The sequence below is a fragment of the Rhinopithecus roxellana genome, chromosome 1 (assembly GCF_007565055.1).
Source record: "Rhinopithecus roxellana isolate Shanxi Qingling chromosome 1, ASM756505v1, whole genome shotgun sequence".
NCBI lineage: Eukaryota > Metazoa > Chordata > Mammalia > Primates > Cercopithecidae > Rhinopithecus > Rhinopithecus roxellana.
The window spans coordinates 192,088,848-192,107,942 of NC_044549.1; the positions used below are offsets into that span (position 1 = coordinate 192,088,848).

At 51.7% G+C, this 19,095-nt stretch overlaps 1 protein-coding gene across 2 annotated transcripts in view; it reads right to left on the minus strand.

Annotated features, from left to right (window-relative positions):
- The window catches only part of SCN5A (sodium voltage-gated channel alpha subunit 5), a 109,510-nt gene extending 96,781 nt beyond the window's left edge, over nt 1-12,729 (minus strand). For both annotated transcript variants that reach the window (XM_030934945.1, XM_010371496.2), the window contains exon 1: nt 12,559-12,729. The gene's annotated coding sequence lies outside the window, so the exon portion shown is untranslated. The remainder of the gene's footprint in view (nt 1-12,558) is intronic.
- Between the last annotated feature and the right edge of the window lie 6,366 nt (nt 12,730-19,095).

Here is a 19,095-nt window from a genome sequence, read left to right on the forward strand (position 1 = left end):
CCCCTGGTCTTGGTCTCACATAGCCCCAGCATTTGGGGAAGCTGGACCTGGCTTGACTGTAAGACCACAGTCGCTCATCCCCTAGATGCCAGCACCTCATGATTCTCCACCCCCCAGGACAGCTGCTCCATATGCATCAGCTTGGCCATCTGCACCAGCCCTACTGCAGCTCATCAGGCTGGGACTGCTCCATCCGGCTATGCACTCTTCCCGGACCAGGCTTCCCTGTCCTTTGGGCTTCACTCTAGAGCCCCACCCCCAACTCCATCCTGCCCCAGGTTCATCAGCTTCAGGAACTGGATGCATCCTTCCCTGCATCTGGAAGGTTCCTGAGAGCTCATGATGGGAGCAGACTGTGAATCTTCCTTTCCAGACTGGCTCCTCCTGGCACCCTTTCTTTTGGCACTGGCCACAAGCTCCCAACCCTCACCCAACATCCCAGACCTGGGACAGGCCTCCTTGCCCCTGCTTGGACCATGGCAGTGCCTCCCTCTATCCTTCTATCCCACACATGCAGCCCCCTGCTCCTAGATTTAGACATTCTCCAACATTCTGTGTGCCCTAAGTGATGCCAGAATCACCTCCTGCTCTCTTCACCACTCCACCTCCTCCAGGACACCTCTCCTGACTGCCCATCCACCCAAACTGACTCGTTCCTGTGTGCCCCCTCACCCAGCTCTGGCCCCTTCCTGGCCTCTGCTGGTTACTGACAGGGCCTGTAGTATGTGTATTCACATCAAGGTAGAGATGCTGCACAGGGAGAATATTAACTGTTCACACCAGAAACTAGACCCCCCTGCACTGTTTTCTCAACTGGCTTTCCTGAAGGAGGGTTTTCTGAATGCAAAGGCACACAGCTGGTGCTCAATCAGCAATGGTGCCACTGCTATGACATGGACACAACAGTCAGGCAGGTAGAGTGCAGCTGTAGGCACTGTTTGAGGTGGGAGATGGATGTGGGGTGAACTACTTGTCCCGGTTTACATGGGACTTTCCTCATTTTGGCAGCAAAATTTCTGCACCTTGGGACACCCCCAGTCCTGGACAAACCAGGGTAGCTGGTCACCCTGGGGAGCCTTCCCTTTCCTGCAGCCCCTCCCTATTCACTCCCCCCACCCACCCCGATCCCAAAGGAAAGCACACTTCAACCTCCTGAGTCACGTCTGGCATTTTGGTCTCCTTGGAATCGGAGCCTCTGGAACACAGCATGCAAAGAATATTCTTTGCCACGTAAATTTATGCAAAGCATTGTGTGGAAGTGGTTCCCAGGCTTCCTAGAAAATCTCTGTGGGATTCCTCCACTCTGTGCTCCTCTCTCCTGCCCTGCAGTTGGGGTGACCTCGGGCTGGAGCACCCAGTACCTAGGGTTTGCAGTCTCACCCAGAACACAGTGCAGCTTTGCCCGCCCACAGGGCACTCCCCTTCTGCCTGCCCCTCAGTGCTAAAGAATAGGCTCAGGAAAAGGGTGTGGGTGCCCTCAAAACAGGAGCTCACTCCCCAAAGGTGGAGGTCAGGACTCCCTGATCATACTCTGATCACACTCCACAAACGAGCACAGGGCCCCTGCTCTCTACCCTGGCTGACTGGAAACCCTCCAAAGACGAGTCTGGGTGTTCCTGGACTGGCAACACCAGGGACAGGAGAATGGGACTAGATGTAGCTTGACAAGCTGTAACTTCACCCCAGTCATCCACGGGCCTCCAAATGGGGAGACGACAGCTAGGAACCTCGCTCACTCCAGGCTTCCTTGCCGGGAGTCGCCCATCAGAACTTGTAGCCCTGCTTGTAAGGCAACTGCATTTCTTCCTTGAGAACATGTCAACCCATCAACACCTCACAGACTCATTTTATTAATTGAATGATTCAGTGAACATTTAATCAGCACCCATTGTGTACAAGGTCCTAAAAATGACTACGCAGAATACTTTTCTTCCCAAAGTGATGGATCCCAAATCAACAAGGGATAATGGGGGGATGAGGAAGAGTCATCAGTAAAGAGAGTCTGTGGTGGCTGGCAAGGAAATTCACCCAGACTTGCTGACACTGGCAACGAGGAAATGCCCTGAGCCAGAGAACCAGGCCTTGCATCCACCTCTGCCTCCCCCTCTGGCCTCCCACCTCACCCTCTTGAAGATTTCCTGTTCCTAGGGATAAGGAAGTGGTTAGGGCTGTGCTTGGAAGTCAGCTCACCTGAGTGAATCTCGGCCCTGGCCATGCATTTGTCTTGTGTCTTTGGGCAGATTAATTGATGTTTCTCTACCTCAGTTTTTCCATTTGTAAAATGGGGTTAATAATAATATCTATTTCACAGGACTGCTGTGAAACATAAATGTATTGATATTTGTATATGCTTGGCACACAGAAAGTGCCAAATGAATTTAGTTGCTACTGTGGTTATTGTTATTATTATTATTCTTATGAGAAATCCACCTCAGAAGGCCTCCTTGTTGCCCACACCAGCCCTCCCTGCCTGGGCTCTTTCCCTCCTCTCTGTATTCCTGGCACACTTGAATTCCCATCCCTACCTCAGCACAGGATGGATTAGTTTACTTGCATGCCTGTCTCTCCCCTGGATTTTTGTCCTGGTCTCCCAAAGCAGGGGCTGGTGAATAAAGGAATGAAAGAATGAGGGAGTGTGAGATTAACCTTCTTATTGCCTGAATACACACTCACACTGTGATTCAGTCCCCTTTCTAGACCTCAGTTTTTCCAACCCCACGCACTGGACTAAGGACCGCCCCAGCAGCATCACATGCTCATTCTGTGCCCTGCACTGCACTTAGTACTGTTGGTGGATCACCTTACTTCATCCTTGCAACAATCCTAGGAAGACGGGGGTTATTAGCCTCATTTTACAGACGGGAAATCTGACTCTAGGACAGATGAAGTGAGCCTCAGTCTGTCTGAAGCCAGGCCTGTGAGCCTACCCATTGCACCACATTGCCTCCTACCTCTGCGTGCAGACAGTTGGATAAAGGTTCATGGCTTGCCTATGGCCCATCTGCCTGGACTGGGTCTGTGACCCCCACTTCAAGGCTAAAAGTCAGTCCTGTCAGCCTCATCTGGGCCTGGTTCTCCCTCTATGCAGCCCAGATGTTCCCAGGGAGACCTAGCTGATTTCTGCCCATGCCCGAAGAGTCAGCAGTTTTCCTGGCAGAACCGATTCCCTAGCAGTTTTTCTCTCCAGCTCAAGCACTATCCAACAATAGGGCGGCCACTCATTCACTGCATGTGGCGACCAAGTGCTACTGTGGACTGAGTTGTGCTATTGTAAAGTCACATCCATTTTGCAGGCTTAGTACAATAAGGAATGTTGACTATTTCGTTAATAATTTTTAATACTGATTACAGGTTAAACAGATAATATTTGATAGTATTATACTGGATTCAATAAAATGTGTTCAAGTTTAATTTCACTTTTTTTGGTTTAAAAATATGGTTATTAGAAAATTTAAAATTGCAAATGTGGCTTGCATTTGTGACTCATATTTCTATTGGATGGCACTGACATCAAGTTCCAGCCACCAGGCCCTAAGCCCTTAAAAAATTCTACCTGAGGCCGGGCACAGTGGCTCATGCCTGTAATTCCAGCACTTTGGGAGGCCAGGGCGGGTGGATCACCTGAGGTCAGGAGTTCGAGACCAGCCTGGCCAACATGGTGAAACCCTGTCTCTACTAAAAATACAAAAAATTAGCTGGGCGTGGTGGCAGGTGCCTGTAATCCCAGCTATTCGGGAGGCTAAGACAGGAGAATCACTTGAACCCGGGAGGCGGAGGTTGCAGTGAGCAGAGATTGCACCACTGCACTGCACTCCAGCTTGGGTGACAGAGCGAGACTCCATCTCAAAAAAAAAAAAAAAAAAAAGAAAAAAAGACTTCTACCTGCTTTGGGGCTGAACCTCAGGCTAGTCTCTGGGGGAGATAAGTGATGGATGGGGCTAGAGCTGGGGGGCTGGGACCGTAGGGAAGAATTGAAAGAACATTGTCCTCCGCAGACCAGAAAGTGGCCATCCTGGTTTGTGGCAGTGGCTGTGGGTGGTTGTGGAGGCTCAAGTCACAGGTTGGGATGGTGGGGGATGTTAAGTAGGAGGGATCGACAGTAAGTTTCAGACCATCCCTCCCGCCCAGGCAATTATCTGCACAGTCTCGGCTCTCCCGGGCTAACAGCTTGGACAAAGGCTCGGTGGGGGTGCCAGCTGGTGCTGGTGGCCTGTGCTTTCAGGTCCTTGCTCACAGATCAAAGGCACATTGGTCCATCCTTGCACGGGGCCTCAGCTAACCAGCTCCCCACAGGCTCCGCTCCTTTGAGGCTGCATAGGCATTAACCCTGTCCAGTCTGGAGCCCAGTTCTGGGGGAGATAGGAGTCTGAGGAGCCTGTCCTTCTCTACTCTTAATCTCTGCCTCCAGTGATCTTGCTAAGTCCTTCAGAATCATCCCCATCCCTCCCGGAGGTGGAGGAGAACACACCCACCCTGAAGCCGGGGAATGCCCTCATTTACATGCATTTGCATCTCATTTATTCCAACACCCAGGCTGAAACCGAGGCTAATTCAGCTGACAGGAAAACCCTACCCGCTTTAGCTCTGCTGCTCTGCTGAAGTGATTCCCCCGGCAGGGATGAAATGAAATGGGGGTCCCTAAGACCGGGTCCTCCTCCAGAGGTGGGAGCTGAGGGCCCTTCGGTCTGAGCCCTGAATTTAGGCCACCTCCCAAGGACAAACTGGCCTAGGGGTAGCCACTCTCTTCCCTGAAAGGCGGGCGGCCCTGATTTTTTCTTCATAGCCCTTCCCCACAGTAAGGATGGGGTTCAGGGGCTTGGCAGCAGCTTATTCAACCCATCGACTGTTCATCAGTGTCTGAGTGTCAGGCCAGGGGAACTGCAAAAGGCCCAGATCGTTCAGATACCCCCTCCACAGGGTACAGGGCATCCCCCTCCCCCAGGCTCGAGTCTTCTTTGTCAGTCCCTTTACACATGCCCAGGTCCATCCACAGGGGTCTAGAATATGCTGAGTGGCACTTCGCTGCCAGCCAAGGCAGCAGGGTGGGGACCTGGATGGTCTAATACCCTGAAACCACAGAGACCCAGAGTTGGAGAGCCAGCTCAGTCACCCAAGGGCATCCCACCCCAGACACCAGACCATCTCTGTGTACACCCACATGGTACACATAATCAGGTCAGAAAGGTGCCCACATGTGGCCCAAGAAACACCCTCATGGCACACAGGTGCCCGAGACAGCAATCAGCATTCTAAGTCTCTTTCTAGCTCAATTCCTTCCAACTCATTTTTCTCAATACTTGAGCTGAAAAAGAGCTTCACAGAGGAATTGTGCATTGATGCCATGGCAACTGAGGCATTTATGGGGTACCTACTGTGTGCACTAAGGGAGATGGAAACCTGGGAGGCCCACCTCTAGGGTCTCTTAGTGTCCAGAGGGAAATAAGCCAATCAACCAATACACTAAATTTATGCCACAAAGGTGTCCGTGATGTATTATAGCCAAATGTGCAACCATTTTTTCTTAATATTCTTTTATACTGAGGTATACTTTAAACACAAGAAAATGCTTCAGGTATACAGTTGGATGAGTTTTGACAAACGCATACACCTGTGTAAGTGCCGCTCCAAAAAGACAGTAAACATCCTCTCACCCCAGAAAGTTTCCCACTATTCCTTTCAGTCAACTGCTCTGATTTCTATCACCTAGGTTCGTTTTGCCTGTTCTAGCACTTTATGCATATGGAATCCTACCTTATGGGCTCTTTTGTGTCAGGCTGTTTTTGCTCAACACGATGTTTGAGATTTTTACTTTTTATTTGCTGGCGAGTGTGAGCTAAGCTCCCTGTGTAATGCACTGTGAATACAAGTCACCCATCTGGGAACACGTCCTTCATTTGATCATAAAAGGTGAGGACTGGAAGAGACCTGAAGTCCAGCTATCTCTGAGGACTGCAGGCCCCAAGGGATCCTTCGGGAGTTATTTTTCTCTCCTTCCCTCAGACTTCCTGAAACAGAAGCTCAGCAATTAGACATCTAATAGGCACCTAGGCTCAGCAAGCAAGTGGGGGCTTTCCTTGGGTTTTCAGTTTTGTTGGCAACTAGCTGGCGCTTTATTGAACTGGCAGTCTGTGCTGCATCTGACCCAGCACAGTGGTGGGGCTGTCGCTGCAAACGGCCGGCTGAGCTCCCGTGTCTTCTTCCGATCACGTCTATGAGCAGAACATGAGGAACAGAGGCTGGGGTGGGTGGCCTCTGGCCCTCAGTCTCCTTGTACTCTACACCCACTGGTGTCCCTTGAGTGGAGCCCTGGGCTCAGTAGAGAATGAACACGGGGCTGGGGTTCTTCCTAGGAGCAAGCCCAGAGGCAGTAGAGCTGGGCAACCAAGGGCTGGCGCCTTGGCTCTGAGGGGCTTGTCTGGGCCACTTTCCTGCGTTTGGCCCAGGTGGATGAGGCTGGGGTTTTGACGGCCAGGCAGGTTGCACTGATTGGGCTGGGCTGGGCTGGTCCCACCCATGGTCTGATTTTTTCCCCCATCTTAGATCATTTGGGGTACCGCCCAGCCTAGCCTGAGTGTAGGGGAATGGCTAATGTAGCTTGATTACCCTGAGAACTGATTTGGTGCCTGAAGCCAGAGTACCTCTCTCTGCTCTGCCATCTCTTTGAAAGCAGCCTCTTGCCTCGCACAGGCCTTCGAGGAATCAATACCCACCAGAATGGCATTTACCATTCTCCTGGTGCCAGGAGAAGCCTCTCTCCTGTTCAAAATCCATTCCCAGAAACCACAGGGGCTCCCTGGGCAAGCGCAAGGGTGAGGCCCTGTCTGAGCTCTGCCCACATCCCCGTGTGACCTTGAGCTTATGGGGCAGCCAGCACCAGCCTCGGCCACCCAGGGCTGTTAGGAGGCCAGGGAAAGCCCTTGGTGATGATGACAGGGGGTTCTGAGTGGACAAGGGACCCTCCTGGGTGCACACGGATGCTGTGAGAGCATCTCCATCCCTCCACTCTGCTAATAGCTCTGTGGGGACATGACTTTCCACTGCCACCCTAGGAGATTTAATCAGGAGAAGAAACTGAAGAGGAGAGAAAGAACTGAAGCCTCAGAGCATAGACATTCTCTCCCGACAACAGGTCCAGCCACATGATCTGAGCACTCACCTCTCCGAATTCTGTGCATCCTCTGTGGAGGGGTTCCAGTCCCACCTCTCCCAGGCAGCTTCCCCTGGCTGCTCTGGGCCACACTGACCTCCCACCAGGGAAGCTCAGCCCCTAAGTTCAACCTTGCATTATTCCTGTCCTGGGCAGATCTCTCCCTGGCCCTCTAAGGCGAACCTAGGAGGTCCTAAGGATTTTCACTGTCCTTTTCTGCCCCTCCAGAATAGTAAACAGAGTGAGGAATGGACAAGAGAGGTTGAGAAGCTGTTCTATCAGACTCTGGCTTCGAAAATCACAACTAAATTTTATGTTGGGCTTGGGGCACACCAGGTACCCCTTGGGGAAGTGAAGTTGCAGGGGGAGGCTGTGGCACCAAGCTCCCCAGCCCATGGCTGTGGTTCTTCAGGGAAGGCAGGTGATGGCAGGCAGGGTGGAGAAGGTAATATAAGTGTTAAAGAATTGAAGTCAGACGGCCCCAGTGTTGTGCCAGGGGTGGTGCCTACCTCCACAAAGCCTGGTCCTGGGACTTTCCCCACACTGGGGGTCCCAGGCTCCGAGAATTGACGTGGGGTCTCTATAAATAGTGTCATTCCATATTGATCATCTTAAAAAGACACGGTATGTTCTAGGCCCACGGAGAGGAGAGTTGTGTCTAAAAATAGTCTCATCCCTAGGAACTGCTGCCAGCCTGAGGCAAGTGGTGTAAGCTGTGTATAGCCGAATGGGCAGTCTGAAGGGGCGGGTCAGAAACAGAGGCACAGAACCTCTCCGTCCCCACCCCATTCCTTCTGCTCCAACCCACAGAGCTCGCCCCGTCTCAGGGCCTTTGCACTTGCAGTTCCCTCTGTAACATTCTTTCCCTAGATCTCCTCAGGCTTGGTTCTTTTCATGTTATTCAGGTCTCAGTTCAGTCTCCTCCTTTAAGGGGCTTTCCCTGCCCACCCAGTCTAGAGTCACCCCCATGTCTCTCCAACACATTGTCCTGTTGTATTTCCTTCATAGCACTAGCGCCTATCTCAAATTATCTTCTGCATGGATTGGTTTAATGTTATCTCCCTACTTGTATGTAAACTTCATGAGAGCAATTGTTACAGCTTGTCCACCTTCTAGAACCTTCCATGGCCCAATCGCATGAACTCTGCCTCAGACTTCTGCATCAGGGCAGCCTGGGCTGGCAGCAGGCCATGGGGCTCTCCCATCCCAGGCTTCCCCTGCAGCCCTGGCCAGCCCTGTAGTTGGTCTGCTTCCCATAGGGCCCAGCCTCTGTCCACAGGCTACCCACTGGCCCTGCTTTTTCCTCTCTCTGCCTTCTTCGTGTATTTAGCCACAGAGCTTTTACTCCAGCTCCCTTCTCCTAATTCTAGGGATACCTGCCTTAGACAACCTCATCTTGTCCCCACATAGGGCTTTCTGGAACACCCTTCTCTCTGCAGAGCAAGGGCTCCCTTCCCTTCTTGCCCGTCACCCACAGCAGGAATCACAGTTCCTGCCATCAAAATCTCCCTCTCGGAGATTCACAGAAAGAGTTATTCCCCCTACCCAGGCCTTCCCAACTGCCCCATGAACAAATAGTAACCACTACACACTTCACTGGCACAATCTTAACTCACAGACCTGCGGCTGAGGGAAAGGCTTTCCTCCTGCACGGCGATGTGCTGCACGGACACGCATGCCTACAGTGTCCACTCAAGGCTCTCCCGACAGCCCTCCCTGACCCCACCCCTCGCCAGCTCCCTTCTATCTCTCTCCTCCCTCTTCAACCATCAAACTCTTTGAAAGAGCTGTCTACACATGCTGTCTCCACGTCCTCACCTCCAGCTCACTTCTCAACCCACTCCAAACTGGGTTCCATTCCCACCAAGTCACTCATTCATTCATTCATTCAACAAGAACCTGTCTGTGCTGGGCATACATTCTGCAGGCGCTGAGTAGAGTTTCTCCTACCAAGGTCACCAGCACCTTCACCATGGCTCGATCTAATGGACACTTCTTTTTAAATTATTCATTCTTTTTCTATCTATTCATGAACTTATGAGAATGCACCTTAAGTCTCTCAGCAGAAGGAAACAGGGCACTTTCCCTCCCCCACTGAGCGGGGCACTCTCCTTGTCTTCTGTAGCACCTCCTACTCCTGGCTTTCTTCCTACCTCTCTGGCTGCTCCTTCTCAGCCTTCTCTGCAGACTTCTCCTGCTTTGATGGTTGGAGTGTTTCTGGGCTCCTGACTCAACCCCCTTCCTTCTTACCCTCTACACCACGTTAGAATCACCTGAGTGCTTTCAAAACTCCTGATGCCCAGGCCCCATCCCAGGGCCAAATGAATTAGCACGTCTAGGGGTAGAGCCTGAGCATAGGTATTTTTATTTAAAGCTTTCCAAGTGATGCTAATGTCACCAGGATTGAGAACCCCAGGTCTGTACTCTCGCTGGGCAATCTAATTCAGTACCATGTCTCCAATGACCAACCTCTGCTGAAGACTCAAAGTTTCCATTTCCAGCCCAGATCTCCATCCTGAACATACTTCCTTCCTGGGCCCTTCCCTCCAACTACCTTCTGGATATCGGCATCTGTCCTCGGAAGTACACCAGGTTCAAATCAGAACCATGAAACATCTGTCACTTCTCCTTTGCTCTTCATCAAGTTTGCCAACCCAAATTTAACCTGCCCATTCTTCTTCTCATGGTGCGCCAGGGGGCAGCACACCTCACTTAGTGAGACATTGGAGGTGGGGAATGGAAGAGCATCATGTCACTTGACAGAGAAGGAAGATGGGACACCATAAGTTCTATTACCTGTGGTAAACTGCCAGTCACCTCTCCTTCAATGGAAAGACTTCGGATGACACCCGTAGTCTGAGCTGGGGAGGTGGTAGAGTACACAGCAGATATTGACACTTGGGCTCAAACCCAAGTTCTGCTACTTAGAAAATGTGATGGTATGCAACTATTTAACCTTTCTGGACCCCCAGTTTCACCATCTGCAAAATGGCCATTATGATGGTCCCTATCTCTAGGGTTGATGCAAGGATTCAGTGAGATTAACCTTATAAAGCGCTTAGTGCCATGCCTGGCCTGCAGAAAGCACTCAGTGAATGTTAGCTATTTTTAGTAACATTACTGAGGATAAATTCCCAATTCCTGAGCAGAGCTCACAAGGGCCCCCGTGACTGTGACCTTGGCTTTAACTCCGCTCTTCTCTTCCTCACACCATGGGGCCCAACGAATCACTCAACTAATAATTGTGCTGTTTCACATTTCTGTGCTTTTGTACATACTGGTCCTAACAGCTAGACTACATTGTTCTTGCCTGGAAAACTCCTATTCACCCTTCAAAACCCAGTGTGGAAGGTTATTTTTGTTAGAATAAGACTCTTGACTATCCCAGTCAAAGGCAACCACCTCTCCTGTGAGTGGGCTCTGGGGACACACTTCTATCACTGCACACCCTTCCAATAACCTTCCCAAGAGTGAGCAGAAGCCATCCTCCTCTGAACAGAACACAGACTGCAATTTGGCACTGTCCCTGGCTGCCCTCAGGACTCCCTTCTCTTTGGATTGCCTGGGCACCAGCCTCCGCTGTTCCCCCATCCCCAGCTGTCTCTGGTGCTTCCCACCAGTCCTCCGAGCCCAATCTTCATGCTGAGTGAGTCAATCCTAGAATTTTTCCTGGGGAGCTTTGATCAACACACAGAGAGGGGGCTGAGCACCTTAGAGCACAACAGCTGCCCATGCCACATTGGGCTGAATGCTGGCTCTTGGCACCCCAGGGCCAGTTCCCCTTCTGCCTAGATCCTCCTGGCTCAGTTCTAGGATCTCAAGGTATCTTCACACTGAGTGGTGCCCCCAATCCACTGATTCTCTAGATGACTTTGAATAAGTCCTTGAGCTCCTCTGGGCCTCAGTATCCCCACTTGTATAATATGGTGGTGATGACATGATTAAAAGTTTAATGAGGCTCTTTTCAGCACAGAGCTGGACACTGTAACGTAGAATCTGTGTTCCACACCCTGGCTGTCTGTCGCCTGACTTCACTCTCTCCATGCTCCTGCGACAGCAGCCTGACCACCCTCATTCCACCTCTCACTCATTACCATCAATTCATGTGCACCTGCCCAATTCTAACCGAGTGGAGTTGAGGGCAGCGGCAAGGGCCTGGGCCCCCAGTAGCTGGGGCCTCTGCTGCTCGGGGTCCCACTAGATCCTGAAGGATGGTGGGAACTTGGGAGAGGGCTTGGGATGCCATGGCATGGTGGGGGTCACGTGGTGTGACTGTCGGGATGATACTGCCTAGGCTCACTGGGAGACACACCTGGGGTCTCAGCAGGAGGCGAGCAGATGCCTGGGAATGGAACATAGGCCCCGGACCTTAAGAGAAGATAGATCCCATGGCCCGGGGCTGGGCTGAAGGCACGAAGGAGCACAAGAGTGAGTCCTGCACTATCTTAGCCATGGCGTCCTGATCTGGCTGTGCGCTGCTCTCCAACAGGTGTTTGCAAGTCAGGCCTACAGCCAGGGACTTGTCCCCAACATCATGTTCCCCCATCCTCATCACCACCACTAACAGTCCCCACACCTCTGGCCCCCACCAGCCCTTGGCATCTCGGTCAAGGCTTGACACCTCCACTTTCTTCCAGGGCGCCACCAAAGACGATCAAATAACACAGAGGTCAAGAGCCACCTCCTATCAGGGTGCGTGGATCTGTCCGGCTCAGAGAGAGGGGAGCAGAGAACTCTCGCCAATCTCAGCGCACAGAGATCTCTACCCCTTCGAGAAGCACAGAGATCAGATAGAGGAGATGCGGCCCCTTTAGGGCGTCAAAGGGCACCGAGATCTCTATGTGGTCTAAGCGCGCAGAGCTGTCGTCCCACAGAGAGGACAGCCCCAGCGGACGGTTCCCCCTGGGCCCAGAGAAAGGGGGTGCGTGGCTTCCTCCCCCATATCCAGCCCTGCTCAGTCAGCCCCCGCAACTCCCGCTCTCTGGAACCACATTCACTGCGCGCCCAGTCGCCGCTCTGACCTTGGGGTCTCCAGCCTCCGGAATCCGGGTCCCAATCCCAGACCCTCCCCGAGCCTGCGCCAGGGATGACCGGGAAGCTGGGGCCGCAGCTCCCCCTCCCCCGCTCGACAGCGCACCGGGAAACCCGGAAGGAAAGGGAAGGGAAGGGGGGCGCACGGTGATTAGAGACGTCTCCCCCGGGGATCCCCTCTAGCCGGGCGGATCTGCGCCCCTTCTCCCCCTCCGTTTCTCTGGGGCACTGATCGGGGAGGGAGCGGCTGGGCGGACCCGGGCAGGGGAGGAGCACGCTGGGGCTGCAGGCTTCGGCCCTCGGGGAGGAAAGTTGGGCGGCGGCAGGCGGAGGGGGCTCCGGCCCGGCCAGGGCTGCCGGGCGCGGGGGCGCTCGCTCACCTGCTGGTCCCCCGGCCCGGCCCCGGGGGGGACGGCTGCTGCTCGGCGCGGACTCGGCTCGGAGCGGGGCTCGGGGCACGTGCGCAGGCTCAGCGGCCCCGGGGGAGCGATCCCCACATCCTACGGGCGCCGCCGCCGTCTCGGCTCCGCGGCTTCTTTCGGGCTCCCAGGCTGGGCAGGCGGCGCGCGGGCTCGGGTTGGGGGCGGGGTTGGGGGCGGGGTCGGGGCGGGCCCCGCCTGGGCTCGGCCTGGGGCTTGGGGCCCCGGGCTAGCTCCGCCCCAGAGCGACGCGCCCTAGGCTCCGCACGTGGCGCTCCGCCCGCTCGGAGGGGGGACACACCGGCTCCCGCCGGGGCGCACACTCCCACACTGACCCGGGGGCGCACACCCACAGACAGCCGCCCACGCGGCTGCGGACAGACAGACACAGGCGGGGGTACACACACGCCGACCCGGGGACGCTTTGCCACAGATGGCCACCCACGCGGACGCGGACAGGCACACATTAACAAACACTGGCATACACATCAGCACACGCCGGAGTATACACACACACACACACACACACACACACACACAACCTTGCTGACTTGGGAAGGCTACACCAGACACCCACCCACCCACCCACGTGGACATGGGCGTATACTGACACTCATGCCGAGACAGACACACGCTGCCATAGGCATACCTGCACTGACACAGACACATACATGCACCCTGAGACAGATACACACCCCCACACCCCCACACAGACACAGACAGACACATCATTCACACACACTGACACTGAGGAAGACATTCTGACAAACTTAGACACCCACATGATTAGACACACATCCACTGACACACTGACATAGAGACACATACACTCACTCGAAACACACTTTCCTGGAGACACACTTAGTGATGCCACAGAAATCTGCACAACGGTACACACCTACCTGAACACACTGACGCACATGCTCACAGAACCAAACACACACCCAGACCCAGAAGGAAGCAGGCAACCAACACGGAGACACCCACACGCGCACACGCAAACACACACACACATATATACATACATATATGTATGTATATGTGTGCCTGGAGTCACATACCCTCACACCAACTGTTTCTCTCTCAGAGACATGGTCACAGGCACACACACACGGAGACATACGCTGACAAACAGTTGCTCACACGCCCATGCCCAGGACCTATGGGGACACATTTCTTGTTTAAACAAAACAGGCCATCAGGGCAACCCGCTTGGGTCCCCTTCCACGCTGTAGAAGCTTTGTTCTTTCCCTCTTCACATTAAATCTTGCTGCTTGTCAAAACAACAACAACAAAAACAAAACACAAACGAAACAAAACAGGTCATCAGCTTTTGCCCACTGATCACTACAGTCATTGGTAGTGATGGTACACTTTTCTGCCACATTTTCAGGGCTCCCAGAAGCAAGAACCGCTCTTAGAGAGCCAAATGGGTGCCAGGGTGGGCACAGAGGTGCTGGGTTTGGGATCCCAGAGGCTGGGACCTGCTGCTCCATGATGGGGATCTTGGAGAGGTGGGAGGGCAACGAAGTGGGTGGGGGACAGTATCAGTTTGCGACCTGGGTGTGGGGCTTCGTTGGACGCCTTAGGTACATACGGAGAGGCTGCTCTGATTGCGGGAACGGATCAGTAAGAAAGTCAGTCTACAGGAAAGTTCAGGACACGGGCCTCTCCGGCCCTGAATTGAGTGGGGTGTTTGGGGTACGGACTGATGGACCACAGGTCGGCTGCCAGTCTTTAGCGCCTGACGAGCCTCAGGTTGGCTAGCAGCTCCCACTATCGGCCAGAAGGGGAAGTGCAGGCAATGTCAACGTTTCAGCCCCCGTGCGGTACCGCCTTCCCAGAGTAACACCTACCAGGCAGGAGAGTACAGTAGCAGGAAGGTCCTACCTTCCCTAAGAACTTCCCTCACGGGCTTCTCTGCCTCAGAATAAAGATTCTACTTGCAAACTGACATTGGGTCAAGCAGGAGACAAGGCTAGGATAGAAGCTGCTGGGGGTAGGGGTGGAGACCTGCCTCTCCTCCTTCCATATGTAGCAGAAGTGGGGTTTTCAGTTTCCTGTTTAGTATTGGGCAACTAGATGTTGCCAGCAGGAGAGGCGGGCTGAGCCTGGTAAGTCTACATGCACCCTGAATTTAAACAGGGGGAGAGAAGCCCAGGGGATGGGGAACCAGAGCTCTGACCCTGTAGAAGTTCACCCATAAAAGCACACCTTGTGGTCCAAGAGAGGCCTCAGAGTGCAGAGAAAGGCAACAGGTGTCTGGAGACAGGCACTTCTTACAAAGAGCCCTTGCCAAAATCTTGGCTACTCCCTTCTCTTTGCCAGACCCTATTTAAATTTTTTGTTTTGTTGCGTGAGACGGAGTCTTGCACTATCTCCGGGGCTGAAATGCAGTGGTGTGATCTTGGCTTGCTGCAACCTCCACCTCCCGGGTTCAAGCAATCCTCCTGCTTCAGCCTCCTGAGTGTCTGGGATTACAGGCGCTTATCACCATGCCCAGCTAATTTTTTGTATTTTTAGTAGAGTCGGGGTTTCACCATGTTGGCCAGGCTGGTCTTGAACTCCTGACCTCGTGGTTCCCCCACCTCAGCCTCCCAAAGTGCTGGGATTACAGGCGTGAGCCACCATGCCTGGCTAACCCTATTTAATTAAAGCAATAAGAGGAACATGTCATTGGCTGTCAGAGATAAATGTTTTTAAAAACTAGTATTTCCTTTATTCACCCCTCAGTTTCGCCCAAGGTTTGCCTTTACTTTGCCTCAGGTTCAAAGTTGGGTTAACCACATCATTACTCCTCTCTTGTGTTTTTGTTTTATTTCTTCCCCCATCATCACTCCACTGCCATCTCCTTCTCCACACAGGCACCTCTCTAAGAGCTAAAGTAGGTCTTTATGTGCACATCCTTGTAAAACAGGTAGTATTGTTGTTTGTGCATATGCGTTTTCTCTTCTAACAGCCCAAAGCTTTCCTTTTTATGTTTTACTTCTATTGAACCTACATAATGGAAAACTGCACAAATCCTAAGTGTTCACTTGAAAGGGTTTTCTGTTGTTGAACACATCCGTGTGACCAGTACAACACAGAAACCAAACGTTATCAGTACCACAGAAGACCTCTTTGTGCTCTCTTTCTGTCACCACCACTACACCCACCCAGAGTTAACTACTACAGTCACATCAAATTCCCCTTGCTAGTTTTGCCTGGTTTTGATATTTATTTGAAGTGGAGTTGTGTAATAGGAGCTCTTTTGTGTCTGGCTTCTTTTGATCAGCTTTATGCTCACGAGAGTCACATGTTGCTGCTTGTTGTAGTTCATTCATTCTTGTTGCTGTACAGAATCCTATTGTATGCATATACAAGACTTTACCCATTCTACTGCTGATGAGCATTTGGATAGTTTCTAGTTTGGGGTTCGTGAGTAGCACACCTATGAACATTCTAGTACATAAATTTTGATGAACATATGTACCCATTTCTGCCAGGTACATATCTGGGAGTGGAATTGCTGAGTCACAGGATAGTGTGTGTTCACTTTTAGCAGATGTTGCTGGACAGTTTTCCATAGTGGTTCCACCAATATTCACTCCACCAGCAGTGAATGTATGCATTATTTAACACTTAATTCTTTTGTCATTTTCATTTTATCCCCTTCAGTGGGTGTGCAGAGGTTTCATATTCTGGGTTTAATGGGCATTTCCCTGATGACTAATGAAATTGAGCACATTTTTTATGATTAATGGCCATTGGTGTGTATGTGCTTTTTATTTATATAAATGGGTATTGTTCTAGATTTCCTTCTTTTCCTTATGTTTCTCCCTCAGCACCCTGCTTTTGAGTTGTATCTGTGATAGCTGCAGAATGTTCTGTATTCTGCATCCATGACACTTTATTAATCCATTCCCCTCAAGGTGAGAGATTGAAGAAGGTAAGTAACTGTTTTGTGTTCCTGTTTTCTTCACTCTGCTAATTCCAGGAGTGGAGGTGGACAACGAAGCAAGTGCGGTCTCAGATCCATAAACAGTCAGGACCAGGAGGCATCTTAGACGGTGGAGGTGCAGGTTGGGGCTAAGAACAGGAGGCCTGGGGGAAAGGCCGCACAAAGGCCAGCAGACCCAGAAACGCCTTGCCCAGTGCTCCCTGGCAGAGGCTGGTCCTCCCTCATACAGATGACTATCTCTGAGCTCTAGATGGGGGCATCTGGCACAGTGGAGGCAGGCTCAAGGAGCCTTACTGAAAGTAAGGGAGTCTAGTGAGAACGCTGGTTTCCTCCTTCTGCTGGGTGCTGGAACTCTGACTCTTACGTGCACTTCCCACTAGGCAGGCAGCTGGGAAATTTCACATTGAGACACTGACCAGCCCAAGAGAAAAGATCTCTGATACTGGGCACCAACATTACCATCTATACTGCCCACTTGTCAAGAGACTCTGCCTGCTCCACATTCATTCCCACCCTTCTTTCTCCTTGCCTGCCTCTCCCATGAAGGCTGTAAGAGGCAAAGAATATTTGCCTTTCCAGTTTTTCCAATACCTAGTGGTGGCCATGTAACTTGATGAGGGCCAAGGGTCAGAAGCAAACCTCTGCTGGGGAAGGGCAGCATCTGAGAGAGCATTTGTTTTCCTGGTAAAAGAGGACAAGAGCTGCTGACTCTACTGCTGTCCTCTTGTTGATTCTCCCCACCTTGAATGAGGACATGATGCTTGGAGCTGACAAAATCTCTCTCAGCCTTGAAGGGAAGGCTGGGAGATTTGCAGAAACATTGGCCCTGATGAAAGTGAACCATAGAACTAACGTCTTTGTACTTCTCTTTCACTTTTTTTTTTTTTTTTGAGATGGAGTCTTGCTCTGTTGCCCAGGCTGGAGTGCAGTGGTGCGATCTTGGCTCACTGCAACCTCCATCTCCAGGGTTCAAACGATTCTCCTGCCTCAGCCTCCTGAGTAACTGGAATTACAGGCATGCGTCACCACACCCGGCTAATTTTTGGATTTTTAATAAAGACAGGGTTTCACCATGTTAGCCAGGCTGGTCTCGAACTCCTGACTTCATGATCTGCCTGCCTCAACCTCCTGAAGTGCTGGGATTACAGGCGTGAGCCACCGCGCCCAGCCTTGTCTTTCACTCTTTGTTTAAACAAATAAGACAGGATTCTCTGCCACCTGTAGCCAGATTGTGTTGGGTGAGTAGGGGCCTGGTAGTTCAATTGCTCTGAATACAAACTGTTTACTAGGTCTCGTGTTTTTAATCTCACTCTTCCTCCCCATTTTTGAAGGTACCGAATGCCTGGAGTCCTGAGAACTTTCCAGGGTTTTGAAGAGAGTGGCTACCCCTTGCTTTCTTTTGCCAGCTTTCTCTCTGCAGGCACACTCTGCTCTGGCAGTTACGACTCAAACTTCCAGGAAGTTGTCATCATATCCGCTGTTGGCCCCTCTTCTGTACCTTTTGTCCTTTTACAATTATTTCACTGTTGGTTGGGGACGGTGGCTCATGCCTGTAATCCCAGCACTTTGGGATGCTGAGGCGGGCGGATCACCTGAGGTCAGGAGTTCGAGACCAACCTGGTCAACATGGTGAAACCCGTCTCTACCAAAAATACAAAAATTAGCCGGATGTGGTGGTAGATACCTGTAATCCCAGCTACTCGGGAAGCTGAGGCAGGACAATCACTTGAATCTGGGAGGCAGAAGTTGCAGTGAGCCAAGATCGCACCACTGCACTCCAGCCTGGGTAACAGAATGAGACCCTGTCTCAGAACAAACAAATAAACAAACAAAATTATTTCACTGTCATTTTAGTGACATTTCAATAGATATCTTCCACTATATTTTGAAGAAAGTCTTCCATTTCAGTTTCTACCCCAGGTAGTTTTAAGTAGTAATCAGATACTACCCTCATGGGTTGTGAGCATTCTTGCTTTATTTTGAAGGCCTGAGCAGTTGAGACCCTCTATCTTAGAAGGGGCAGAGAAAAAATAAATGTATTCAAGGTCAAGGCCATGACCTGCTGCCAAAGGGCTGGTGACCCGATCCTGCCTTTATACCTAGACAATGGACAAGGTAATGCTCTTATCTGAGGGACCATTCCCATGCGGGAAGCATCTGCTGTCTCTTACATGTACTCTCAGCCCAAGTCAGACACACATGCCCTTGCCTCTACTGGTGGCCCTAGTAACTCAAATAATGCCAGTCTGCAATACTGCAAATGAGGACGAGTCGCCCCTTCCTCAAGACACTTGCCTGCCATCTGCTGGAAAGTTGAGAGAAAATAAAAATCTCTGATGAGTAGGAATGTGCATAATAGTAACCCAGGTTGTGTGAAGCATGACGGTCCATGGCATTGGCTCCTGCCTCCACCTGTCTCATCTCCTTGCTACAAAATGCAGTCCTTCACCTATCAGCTCTGGCCATTGTAGTGACTAGGGAGCAGGATTTGGAGGGCCAGAAGCCTAGATAGGATTCTTCACTTATAACCCATGTGACCTTGTATTAAACACATAACC